Source organism: Hemitrygon akajei, chromosome 8, assembly GCF_048418815.1.
Source record: "Hemitrygon akajei chromosome 8, sHemAka1.3, whole genome shotgun sequence".
NCBI classification, from domain to species: domain Eukaryota; kingdom Metazoa; phylum Chordata; class Chondrichthyes; order Myliobatiformes; family Dasyatidae; genus Hemitrygon; species Hemitrygon akajei.
In genome coordinates, this window is record NC_133131.1 from 177957426 (window position 1) to 177969580 (window position 12155).

Consider the following 12155-nt stretch of genomic DNA (forward strand, 5'->3'; position numbering starts at 1 on the left):
TCCCAGGGTACTTAAATGAGGTGGCTCTAGAAATCGTGGACGCATTGGTAATCATTTTCCAATGTTCTATAGATTCAGGAACAGTTCCTGCTGACTGGAGGGTGGCTAATGTTGTCCCAGTTTTCAAGAAAGGAGGGAGAGAGAAAACAGGGAATTATAGACCAGTTAGCCTGACGTCAGTGGTGGGAAAGATGCTGGAGTCAATTATAAAAGAAGAAATTACCACACATTTGGATAGCAGTAGAAGGATCAGTCCGAGTCGGCATGGATTTATGAAGGGAAAATCATGCTTGACTAATCTTCTGGAGTTTTTTGAGGATGTAACTATGAAAATGGACAAGGGAGACCCAGTGGATGTAGTGTGCCTGGACTTCCAGAAAGCTTCTGATAAAGTCCCACATAGGAGATTAGTGGGCAGAATTAGGGCACATGGTATTGGGGGCAGAGTACTGACATGGATTGAAAATTGGCTGGCTGACAGGAAACAAAGAGTAGCAATTAACGGGTCCCTTTCGGAATTGAAGGCTGTGACCAGTGGGGTACCGCAAGGTTTGGTGCTGGGATCGCAGCTGTTTACAATATACATTAATGATTTAGATGAAGGGATTAAAAGTAACATTAGCAAATTTGCTGATGACACAAAGCTGGGTGGCAGTGTGAAATGTCAGGAAGATGTTATGAGAATGCAGGGTGACTTGGACAGGTTGGGTGAGTGGGCAAATGTATGGCAGATGCAGTTTAATGTGGATAAATGTGAGGTTATCCACTTTGGTGGCAAGAACAGGAAGGCAGATTACTATCTAAATGGAGTCAAGTTAGGAAAAGGGGAAGTACAACGAGATCTAGGTGTTCTTGTACATCAGTCAATGAAAGCAAGCATGCAGGTACAACAGGCAGTGAAGAAAGCTAATGGCATGCTGGCTTTTATAACAAGAGGAATTGAGTATAGGAGTAAAGAGGTCCTTCTGCAGCTGTACAGGGCCCTGCTGAGACCCCACCTGGAGTATTTTGTGCAATTTTGGTCTCCAAATTTGAGGAAGGACATTCTTGCTATTGAGGGAGTGCAGCGTAGGTTCACAAGGTTAATTCTCGGAAATGCGGGACTGTCATATGTTGAAAGATTGGAGCGACTGGGCTTGTATACACTGGAATTTAGAAGGATGAGAAGGGATCTGATTGAAACATATAAGATTATTAAGGGATTGGACACACTGGAGGCAGGAAGCATGTTCCTGCTGATGGGTGAGTCCAGAACTAGAGGCCACAGTTTAAGAATAAGGGGTAGGCCATTTAGAACTGAGATACGGAAAAACTTTTTCACCCAGGGAGTGGTGGATATGTGGAATGCTCTGCCCCAGAAGGCAGTGGAGGCCAAGTCTCTGGATGCATTCAAAAGAGAGTTAGATAGAGCTTTTATAGATAGCGGGGTCAAGGGATATGGGGAGAAGGCAGGAACGGGGTACTGATTGTGTATGTAAAGGGGATTTCTTCTTTTTCTTTGTTACTGTGTATGTAATCAAAATGGCTTCTTTGTTTTGTTAAAAGTAGGAATGCTTCTTTGTTGCGAGAGAGTTCTGGAAGCTTGTTTGGGTTAAAATTTACTGATAACGATAATTGTATTCCTTTGTAAACCAATTGGGATTAATGTTGTTCTTTCTTCTGAGTCTGTAAGCTATTGTTGGCGGGCTTTTGGGGAGATCGGCGCGAGGGGGTGAGAGAGAGAGGACGCGATGCTATAAACTGGGCGAGGAACGGACCCCAAGCAGGGGTCCAAGGCCAGGAGGTACCCCGAGGAGAGGAGACGAAGATAGATGTGCTTGGTTGACCACTTCGAATGGTCCTAAGCTGCGAGTCGAGGAGTTCGGAGGGGATCGAATGGTGGCCAGAAGACTTCAGTAATTGAGCTCCAACGGTTGTGCACGAAGTGGTTTGGACTTTGATAAGTTTGGCGCCTTTTCTTTATTTTTTTCCCTTCATATATACTGTATCGTTATTAATCACTTAGTTATAGTAACCTTTATAAATTGTACTCATTTTATCGCATATGGTGTACTGTCTGTTTTTGAGCGAGGCGGGGACATCACACAGCATCCACACCAGCTGATTACCCGGTTTGGCGGGGCCGAAGGCTGCTCCCCCTAGACGAGAACGAGCTGAGCGAGCCTGAGGCGACTCAGGGGGTTACATGTATGATCAGCCATGATCACAGTGAATGGCGGTGCTGGCTAGAAGGGCCGAATGGCCTCCTGCTGCACCTATTGTCTATTGTCTATTTCAGAAATATCATGTGCAATGGTAGGGCCTCGATCCCTTTTCCGATACCTCTTAACACAACCTCCCCAGTCTCAGTCTCAGGACCAAAATCTAACACCTTCCTTAGAATCAATGACTGACCAGCCCCAGTATCTCTCCAGATCCGCACTGGAACTGGGGTTTCTCTCTCTTCCACAGACACCGTCCCTTCCAAGATAAACTTCTCACGCCCCTCTTGGGCTCTATCTAACTTTGCCTTCCTCATCGATCTGTTGACTGGCTCAATGCAACCAGTCGGGATCGCTGTTTTCCCTTTTCCTGTCTCCTTCTTCAGAGCAAAGCACTTAGATGCTATATGACCAGCTTTCCCACAATTATAACATGTAAAGCTAGGAATCTTCCTGCCAGCCTGTTTTTCCTCCTCCTTACCTCTTCCACTAGCTCCCAGCTTATTCCCTGCCTTAGACAGTGGGCTTTCTCTACCGTCCCTACTGCCTCTCTGGTAGTTCTTATTTGGGGAAAACTTTGTCTTGTGGGTTAAGGAATACTCCTCTGCTAACTTGGCAGTCGCAGACAGAGTCTCTGTCTCCTTCTCATCCAAGTACGTCCTCATACCTTCAGGGATACAACCTTTGAACTGCTCAATCAGTAATAACTGTAGCAGTTTATCATAATCTCCAACGACCCCTTTTGAGGCGCACCAACGCTCACAATATATTTGCATCTCACGGGCAAACTCTAAATACGTGTGGTTCCACGGCTTTCTCAAGTTCTGGAACTTCTGCCGGTATGCCTCTGGAATCAACTCATAACTCCTCAATATAGCCTTTTTTACTTCCTCATAATCCTTAGACTCATCTGTAGACAATGCCGAATACGCTTGCTGAGCCTTTCCCCAAAGTACGCTCTGTAACAGAACAGCCCATTTCCCCTTAGGCCAGTTCTGATTCACAGCCACTTTCTCAAAATGGAGGAAGTACTTATCGACATCCATCTCCTCGAATGGAGGTACCAACTGGATCTCCTGACCAATCTTGAACCCCTCATTTGGGTCTGCTGCCCGGTCTCTTCCCTGCAATGCCTTTAACCTCTCCATTTCCAGCTCATGCTGCCTCTCTTTCTCTCTTTCCTCCTTCTGCTTATCAGCTTCTTCCTTCTCCCTTTCAGCTTCTTCCTTCTCCCTTTCAGCCTCCTCTCTCCTCCTTTCAGCCACCTCCCTCTCTCTCTGCCTCCAGCTGCCTTATCCAGAGTTCATGCTACCTCTTCTTCCTCAGCCAACCTTAATTTTTCTATCTGTAACTGAACCTCACCCTCGGCTGGTTTCCTCTCAGGGAACAGTTCCAATACATCCGATGTGAACACACCCTCAGATACATAATGCACAGCTATTGCTCTCTGTATATCCAAATTTCTCATCGTCGATTTCACCACCGAGAGATTTAATCGTTTCGCAACACTCACCAATTCCGCCTTCCTGGCATCCTCTAATGCCCCCGAAGTCGGGTCATTTAAAAATTTGTCATTTTCCATCTCTGCTGGTTTCCCGTCTGGTTATCCGCACAACCAGATCAGATAAGGGACTTTTATTCTAATTCACTGCCCCCCCCCCCCAATTTGGTAATCAAATACCAGAGACGAGGCCCCAATTTGTTACATACACCGTAACTGGGTGTCAGACCAGCAGAGCTAGAGGTATCTGTTGGAATCTGGTGGTACCAAAACTAAAGGTGTTTATTAGTAAACTACACAATACAGTATCAAAAATGCAAATATGGCATGAGTGGACACACACACAAGCCCCCACCGGCCCTGCTGTCACACTGTGAGCTTTGTGACCGATCTCCTGATTCGGTCTCCGAAGCCCCCATCTTCCTGTGGGTTCACAACACTCAGTCAGTGTCCACTGGTGTGTCTGAGGGGTGTCTCCCCAGACCTGTCTTTTATCCCTACTAACGGGGTCTCAGCTATCCATTAACTCTGAATGACTGTGTCCATCAAATCAGGCCACTCCTGCTGTCTCCTGAGGAATGTTAACGAACAAAGTAAAGTCCTTGTAGTGAAAGGTAAAAAATCCAGTAAGGGTCAAAATACAATAAATCAACAGTCTCTCTCTCCCTCTTATCTGTAGCAGATGTTCCTGCCTCTGTGCTTCATCTCTCTCTTTCTCAGTAGCAGCATAGCAACAGCAATAGTTCATAGTTCTCGGGGTGGGGGGGGGAGATGGTTAACTCTACACCCCATTTCCATCAGGTCTATTCATCGCTCATAACATTTTAAATATCTCTATCAAGTCCCCCCTCAACCTTCTACGCTCCAAAGAATAAAGACCTAACTTGTTCAACCTTTGCCTGTAACTTAGGTGCTGAAACCCAGGTAACATTCTAGTAAATCTTCTCTGTACTCTTTCTATTTTGTTGACATCTTTCCTATAATTCGGTGACCAGAACTGTACACAATACTCCAAATTCGGCCTTACCACTGCCTTGTACAATTTTAACATTGCATCACAACTCCAATACTCAATGCTCTGATTTATAAAGGCCAACATACCAAAAGCTTTCTTCACCACCCTATCCACATGAGATTCCACCTTCAGGGAACTATGCACCATTATTCCTAGATCACTCTGTTCTACTGCATTCTTCAATGCCCTACCATTTACCATGTATGTCCTATTTGGATTATTCCTTCCAAAATGTAGGACCTCACACTTATCAGCATTAAACTCCATCTGCCTGTTGCAAGTGGACATGAGGCTGGACCCAAGTGCAGGGCGCAGACACTGAAGTACTGAGGGCAGGACAGGAACAACTAAAGGATAGAACAAGTAGGGGAGACCTTGGCGTTCAAAGGTGATCCTGGTGTTCAGAGATAGTTCAGGCAGGGCAGGACCCTGGAGTTCGTGGCGAGGCAGGACCCTGGCTAGGCTAGACAATGGGTCTATGGGACAAGGAATGCTGGGTGGATAGCCCCCTGGGCCCGCCGCATAACTCCTGGGCAGGGGCCGGCCTCACAGGCAGGATCACAGGGGCCTGGGCAGGTCGCAGGGCAGCTGGGCAGGATGCGGGGCACAACCCGTCGGAGGCGAGGGGTAGGAAAGGGTCAGAGTCCTCTGGGCGGTCCGCATAACTCTTGGGCAGGGCCCGGCCTCCCAGGCAGGAACACAGCGGCCTGGGCAGGTCGCGGGGCACCTGCGCAGGATGCGGGCACAACCCGTCGGAGGCGAGGGGTAGGAAAGTTTCAGAGTCCCCCGCCGGGCAACGGCAGTGAGGCAGGGATAGAAAGGGAGCTCGGTCTAGGGTGACTCACAGAACTAGTTGATTAGTGGTGGGTACTCCAAGCTGGGGTGAACAGGACGAAAAGAACGAAACCGGGCGAACAGCGCAAGCAGGGCAAGTATGATGAACAGGTCAGAACAGGGTAAATAGGGCGACCAGTGCAAACAGGACGACCAGGTCGGAACGGGATAGACAGGCGAACCTGACGGAACAGCGGGACCAGCGCGTACAAGGGAAACAGGACGACCACCCAACTAGACTCAGTCCCAGAACCCCCTATATACACCTGCCAGCCGATGGGCATCAGGTGCGCCTCCTTGAGTTCCAACAAGCCACAATGATCCACAGGTGTAACTAATTGGGCTCAAGGGTGAAAGGAGGGAAGGCTACAAGACCCGGAGTCCGGAGTCCCCCGGACCAGATCAGGACCCGGAGTGCGGGCTCCGAACCGGACCATATCACTGCTATCATTCAGCCCACTTTCCTAACTGGCCTAAATCTCTCTGCAAACTTTGAAAACCTACTTCATTATCCACAATGCCACTTACCTTAGTATCATCTGCATACTTACTAATCCAATTTACCACCCCATCATCCAGATCATTAATGTATATGACAAACAAGATTGGACCCAGTACAGATCCCTGAGGCACACCACTAGTCACTGGCCTCCAACCTGACAAACAGTTATCCACCACTACTCTCTGGCATCTCTCATCCAGCCACTGTTAAATCCATTTTACTATTTCAATATTAATACCTAACGATTGAACCTTCCTAACTAACCTTCCGTGCAGAACCTTGTCAAAGGCCTTACTGAAGTCCATATAGACAACATCTACTGCTTTACCCTTGTCAACTTTCCTCGTAACCTCTTCAAAAAATTCAATAAGATTTGTCAAACATGACCTTCCACACACAAATCCATGTGGACTGTTCCTAATCAGACCTTGTCTATCCAGATAATTATATATGCCATCTCTAAGAATACTTTCCATTAATTTACACACCACTGATGTCAAACTTACAGGCCTATAATTGCTAGATTTACTCTTAGAACCCTTTTAAAATAATGGAACCACATGAGCAATACGCTAATCCTTCGGCACCATCCCCGTTTCTAATGACACTTGAAATACTTCTGTCAGAGCACCTGCTATTTCTACACTAACCTCCCTCAAGATCCTAGGGAATATCCTGTCAGGATCCGGAGATTTATCCACTTTTATATTCCTTAAAAGCGCCAGTACTTCCTCCTCTTTAATTGTCATAGTTTCCATATCTTCCCTACTTGGTTCCTTTACGTTACCTAAGACAGGCTTCAGAGTATCCCATAGAATGGGAGGTGAAACCTCTCCATTATCATTAAATTCTAAGCAGAGTCCAATTCATTTTTCACTTTGTTCCTTAAAGTTGGGATCATTTGGTAGACTTGAATTTAGTTTCCAAATAGTATTCTTCGGTTGTAGGTGAAAATCAACAGATAAATATTTTGGTGCATGGTCACTTACATCTATTGTCCCAATTCCACAGGTGTTTATTTTGTCTTTGTCTTTTCCAAATGTTATGAAATAGCCTATTCTTGTATATACAGAATGGGAAGCAGAATAATGAGTGTAATCCCTTCTGTCGGGGAAAAGGTCCCTCCATATATCAATTAAACCAACATCCTCAAAAAGTGTATTAACTTTCTTATGTAAAGATTTTGTTTCATAGGTTTTTCTATTGGAAGAGTCTAAGTTTGGTTATAATTGTAAATTTTAGTCTCCCCCACATATCAGGAGACCTTCTGTTTCCGTTACCATAATATCAGTAATTTTCTGAAAGAAACCAATATCACTTCCCGGGGGTGCGTATATATTCAATAGAGTAACTGAATTGCCGTCTAGATTACCCCTTACCAGAATATATCTGCCCTCTTTATCTCCCATTTCGAATACTTTTTCAAAATTTAGCTTACTGGAGATAAGAATAGCAACTCCTCTCCTATGTCCTGATTTATATGAAGAGAAAAAACAGATTAGTGAAGCCCATTCTCTTTAGTTTTTTATGCTCATTATCACTTAAACGAGTTTCCTGTAAATATACTACATGGGCTTGTACTTTTTTCATTTTGGATAAAATTCTCTTACGTTTGATTGGATTTAATAGCCCATTGACATTAAAAGAAATGAATTTTACCTTGTCCTAAGCCATCTGTATTTATCTGCAAATGTATAATTGAAATTAGAACAAAACTTAATCGATCTAATCCCAGAACAAATAAGAACCAAGAAACGCAAATGATAACAAAAATTTCAACGAACGTGTGATTCCAAGGCTGAGGTCTCTAGTAGATGACCCTGCGTTGAGCTAGAGGAAATGTCTAGCTGTGAGGGATAACCCCTCCTACTTGTGAGTTGAGGGCCCCCATTGCAGTATTCATAAAAGTCAGTGAACAGATACATTACACAGAAAAGATTTCCGTGTACTCCTATATATATATACATATACACACACACAAAAATATATATATATACACACATACACACACACATACATACACAAGCATATATTACATACATGCACATATATACACACATATATATATATATATTCTCATTTTGGTGGGGAAAAAGGAGTAAGTGAGCGAATAAAGAATAACAACTAAGTAATATAAAATCCACATTATAATAAGTATTTCTCGAGATAGGTAAAACACCGTGCACTTTTGCTTCCGCTTAGCTTCTCAACTTTTTTAAAGTTAGCCAAACCTTATGGCTCTTCTGAAGGGGGTGAGGACTGTCTTTGGGGAACTTCCGGTCTCTTCCTGATATATTTCTCTCGGCCTCCTCCCGTCTCCTGCCTTCTCGTTTCTCGCACTATTTCCCTAGCCGAGCGGGACAATTCCTCAGTCAGGCTTTCCCTCATTTTGATCACGCTGATGGGCAACCCTCTGGCCTTCATGTCTGTAGTCGCCTCTTCCACTGTCTGGTACAACCGCGTCCCGTTGTCATAAAACACTCGAAGTTTAGCAGGGTATGGAGTTTGAAATCTAATCTTATTTTGCTTTAGTACTCGCTTTAATTTAGAGTATTCTTTGCATTTCTGGAGGACCGCGGGGGGTAATCTTGGTCGAAATATATTCATTTATCCTCTAAAACCATTCTCTTCTTACCCCAGGCCCTTCGTAGAATCTCCGCCTTGGTGCTGTACCGAAGGAATTTAATTATTATTGAGCGTGGCTTTCTATCCTGGGTAGGTTTTAGGACTAACGCGCGGTGGGCTCTTTCGACTTCCAGCTCCATAGCCGGGGGAAGATCCAACGCGTCCCGCAGTAATTTTCCGTCAAACTCCGTCAGAGACGAGCCCTCCGCTCCTTTGGGAACATTGTAGATTCTGATATTTTTCCGCCGTGATGTTCCCTCCAGGTCAAGCAGTTTACCTTCTTGGTGATGTATTATTTTTATTGTCTTGCTCAGTATCCGTTCCACGTTTTGAATGCGATCTTCCACCTTCTCAATGCGAGTCTCTGCCACCACTACTTTTTGATTAATGCTGGCGAGCTCTGACTTAATATCACGGAGCTGCTGCTTCATATCTTTCTGGACCTCCATTATTTCTTTCAGGATCTCGAAGATATTCGCCACCTCGACTGAACGAGGCCCAGCAGCCGACGCGGTCGGGTCGGAGAGCCGCTCGCTGCACTCCTCTCGGACGCAGGCTCCGCAGAGTCGCTTTTTTAATTTCCATTTCTTCTCTCCATTCTTGCCCCTCTCTTCAGTTCAAATATTTTTCGAAAAATATTATATTTGAATGGTTAATGGGGCTTAATACGCGTTTTTCCGGAGTAGCTAGTGACTTAAGCTGCCATTCTCGACGAAGACGTCACCGGAAAAAACCACAAGGACCCATTCTTTTTGTGATTTTTATCAATGACCTGGCTGAGGAAGTAGAAGGGTGGGTTAGTAAGTTTGCTGATGACCGAAAGGTTGGAGGTGCTGTGGATAGTTTTGAGGGTTGACAGAGCATAAGATGCAGAACTTGGCTGAGAAGTGGCAAATGGGCCCAAATGAGTGTGAAGTCTTTCATTTAGGTAGTTCAAATTTGAAGATAGAATACAGTATTAATGGTAAGACTCGGAAGTATGGAGTATCAGAAAGAACTTGCGGTCTGTGTCTATGGGACACTCAAAGCTGCTGAGCAGGTTGACAGTGTTCTTCAGGACGTGTGCGGTGTGTCGGTCTTCATCGAGAGTGGGATTGATTTCAAAAGCCGCGAGGAAATGTTACAGCTATATCAGATCTTGGTCAGACCCCAAAGGAAGGATGTGGATACACTAGAGACGGTGCAGAGGAGATTTACAAGGACGTTGTCTGGAATGGAGAGCGTGCCTTATGAGAGTAAGTTGAGTGAACTTAGCCTCTTCTCCTTGGAGCGACGGGGAATCAGATGTGACCTGATAGGGGTGTATAAGATGATGAGAGTCATTGATCATGTGGATAGCCTGACAATATTTACCCGAGGTGGTGGCTAACACAAAAGAGCATAAGTGCTTGGAAATAGCTACAGAGGGAATGTCAGGGGTACATTTTACACACAGAGAGTGGTGGGTGGGGAGAATGCACTGCCAGGGATGGTGGTGCAGGCGGATACACTAGGGCATTTTAAGAGACTCTAAGGTACATGGAGCTCAGAAAAATCGAGGGCTATGCTGTCGGGAAATTCTAGACAGTTTCTAAAGTAGGTTTCATGGTCGACACAACGTTGCTGGCCGAAGCGTCTGTAATGTGCTGAAGATTTATACGTTCAATATTCTATGAGCCTAAATTGAAACCTGGAGTTCCATTATATCCATTAACTACCTGCTTTCCTCTCTCATTGTGCAGCGTTATTCCCAGAAAACGTGAGGGTTTAAGAAGCATCTGTTGTAACAGGGCAGAATACTTCTCGCATCCCGCAACAATGCGTGTGTCACTCTGACCTACCCATTCAGTATGACATTGGGCGAGCATCAGTAATGTGCCGAGGTAGATGACAGTTTCAGGTCGAGCGAACCGGGGTTTCCCAGCTTTGGGAGCAGAGCAGGAAATAGGAATGGCTGAGAGCACAGTCTCAAGTTACTCGAGTCATGGCTGCGGAGCTAGTGAAGGTTGGCTGCTTTTGAGGATCTTGTGGGGGAGGGGGGCAATTGCATGATTATGTTGAATGTTCAGGGTTGAGCACTGGGGCGCCATTGCACAGATTCGGAAATGAAGAAAGCTCCAAACGGATGTCGAATCAGACCGTCCATCATGAACGGTAGCCTCTCCACCATGGAGGACATTTTCAAAATGAGGTGACTCAGGAAACCGGCATCCATGTTAAAGTGCTCACACCATCCAGGACATGCCCTCTCCTCATCACTATGATTAGGGAGGAGGTCAGGAAGGAGAAAACCCACCCTCAACGTTTTACGAACAGGTTTTCCTCTCAACCCTGAGATTTCTGAATGGGCCATGAACTTATGTACACTACGGCGCTTTCTGCTCTCACTTCACAATACTTACTTATTTTGATGTATTACATATCGTAACGGCAAATTTGTTCGTATATTTGTTCTGTGCTGCTGCCGCAAAACAACTAATCTCTGAACATATGCCAGCGGTCATACTGATTCGGGGAGTGCTGAGCATTTGTCCTGATCTTGGTGTTTCTCTTGAACAGAACCACTGGCTCGTCAATTTTGTGCTTGTATTTCACATATCAAGAAGTGTTAATGAAGGAGTGGGTAGTGTGGTAGGGAGTTAGCGTATCTGCTGATGTGTGAGGGAGAATAAGACAGAGAGGGGGAAGAGAGGTGAGTAAGGGATGGGGGATTGAGAACGAGAGAGTTTAGAAAAAGACGTGAGGGAGGGTGTAACAGATAGGAAAGAAAGGGAAAGCTGGAGAGGGCGGAGAAGGAAGAACAAAATGGAGAAGAGAGAGAGAGAGAGAGAGAGAGAGAGAGAGGAGAGAGAGAGAGAGAGAGAGAGAGAGAGAGAGAGAGAGAGAGAGAGAGAGAGAGAGAGAGAGAGAGAGAGAGAGAGAGAGAGAGAAAACTCCAAGTTCTTTGTTAAAGTTTATTTCAGTGCAAGAACCATTTTGGCTAAGGCAGATGAACCTAATGCCTGGATCAGAGTGCAAGCGTGATGTTGCAGCCATTATATGCACACATAATCCATATTCCTCCATTCTCACTTTGTTTAAATATCCATTTAATGCTCCTAAAACAGCACCATTATTTCTATGTGTTTTACCTCCACTCCTGGAAGTATATTCCATGCCCTTGTCAGTCTCTATGAAATAAACGCTTTATCCATCTCTCTTCACCTTACTCTCTCTTACCTGATATCTCTGCCCTCTCGTGTTAGACATTTCAAACCAGGGGAAGGAACAGGCGCCGGCTAACTCCACGTTTCAAATATATTCAGAAAACTGCTGTCATTCCACCAAAACTCCCCTTGTATCTCATTCCTAATAATCCGGGCAGCATCCTGGACAACCTCGTCTGTTCTCCTCTGCAACTACAAATCCAGTGATCCAGTGTTATAACGCGGCAAGCAGGTGTGACATATCCGGATTTAACAGGGATCCGATCTCTGATAGTTAGTGTCCCAACCATTG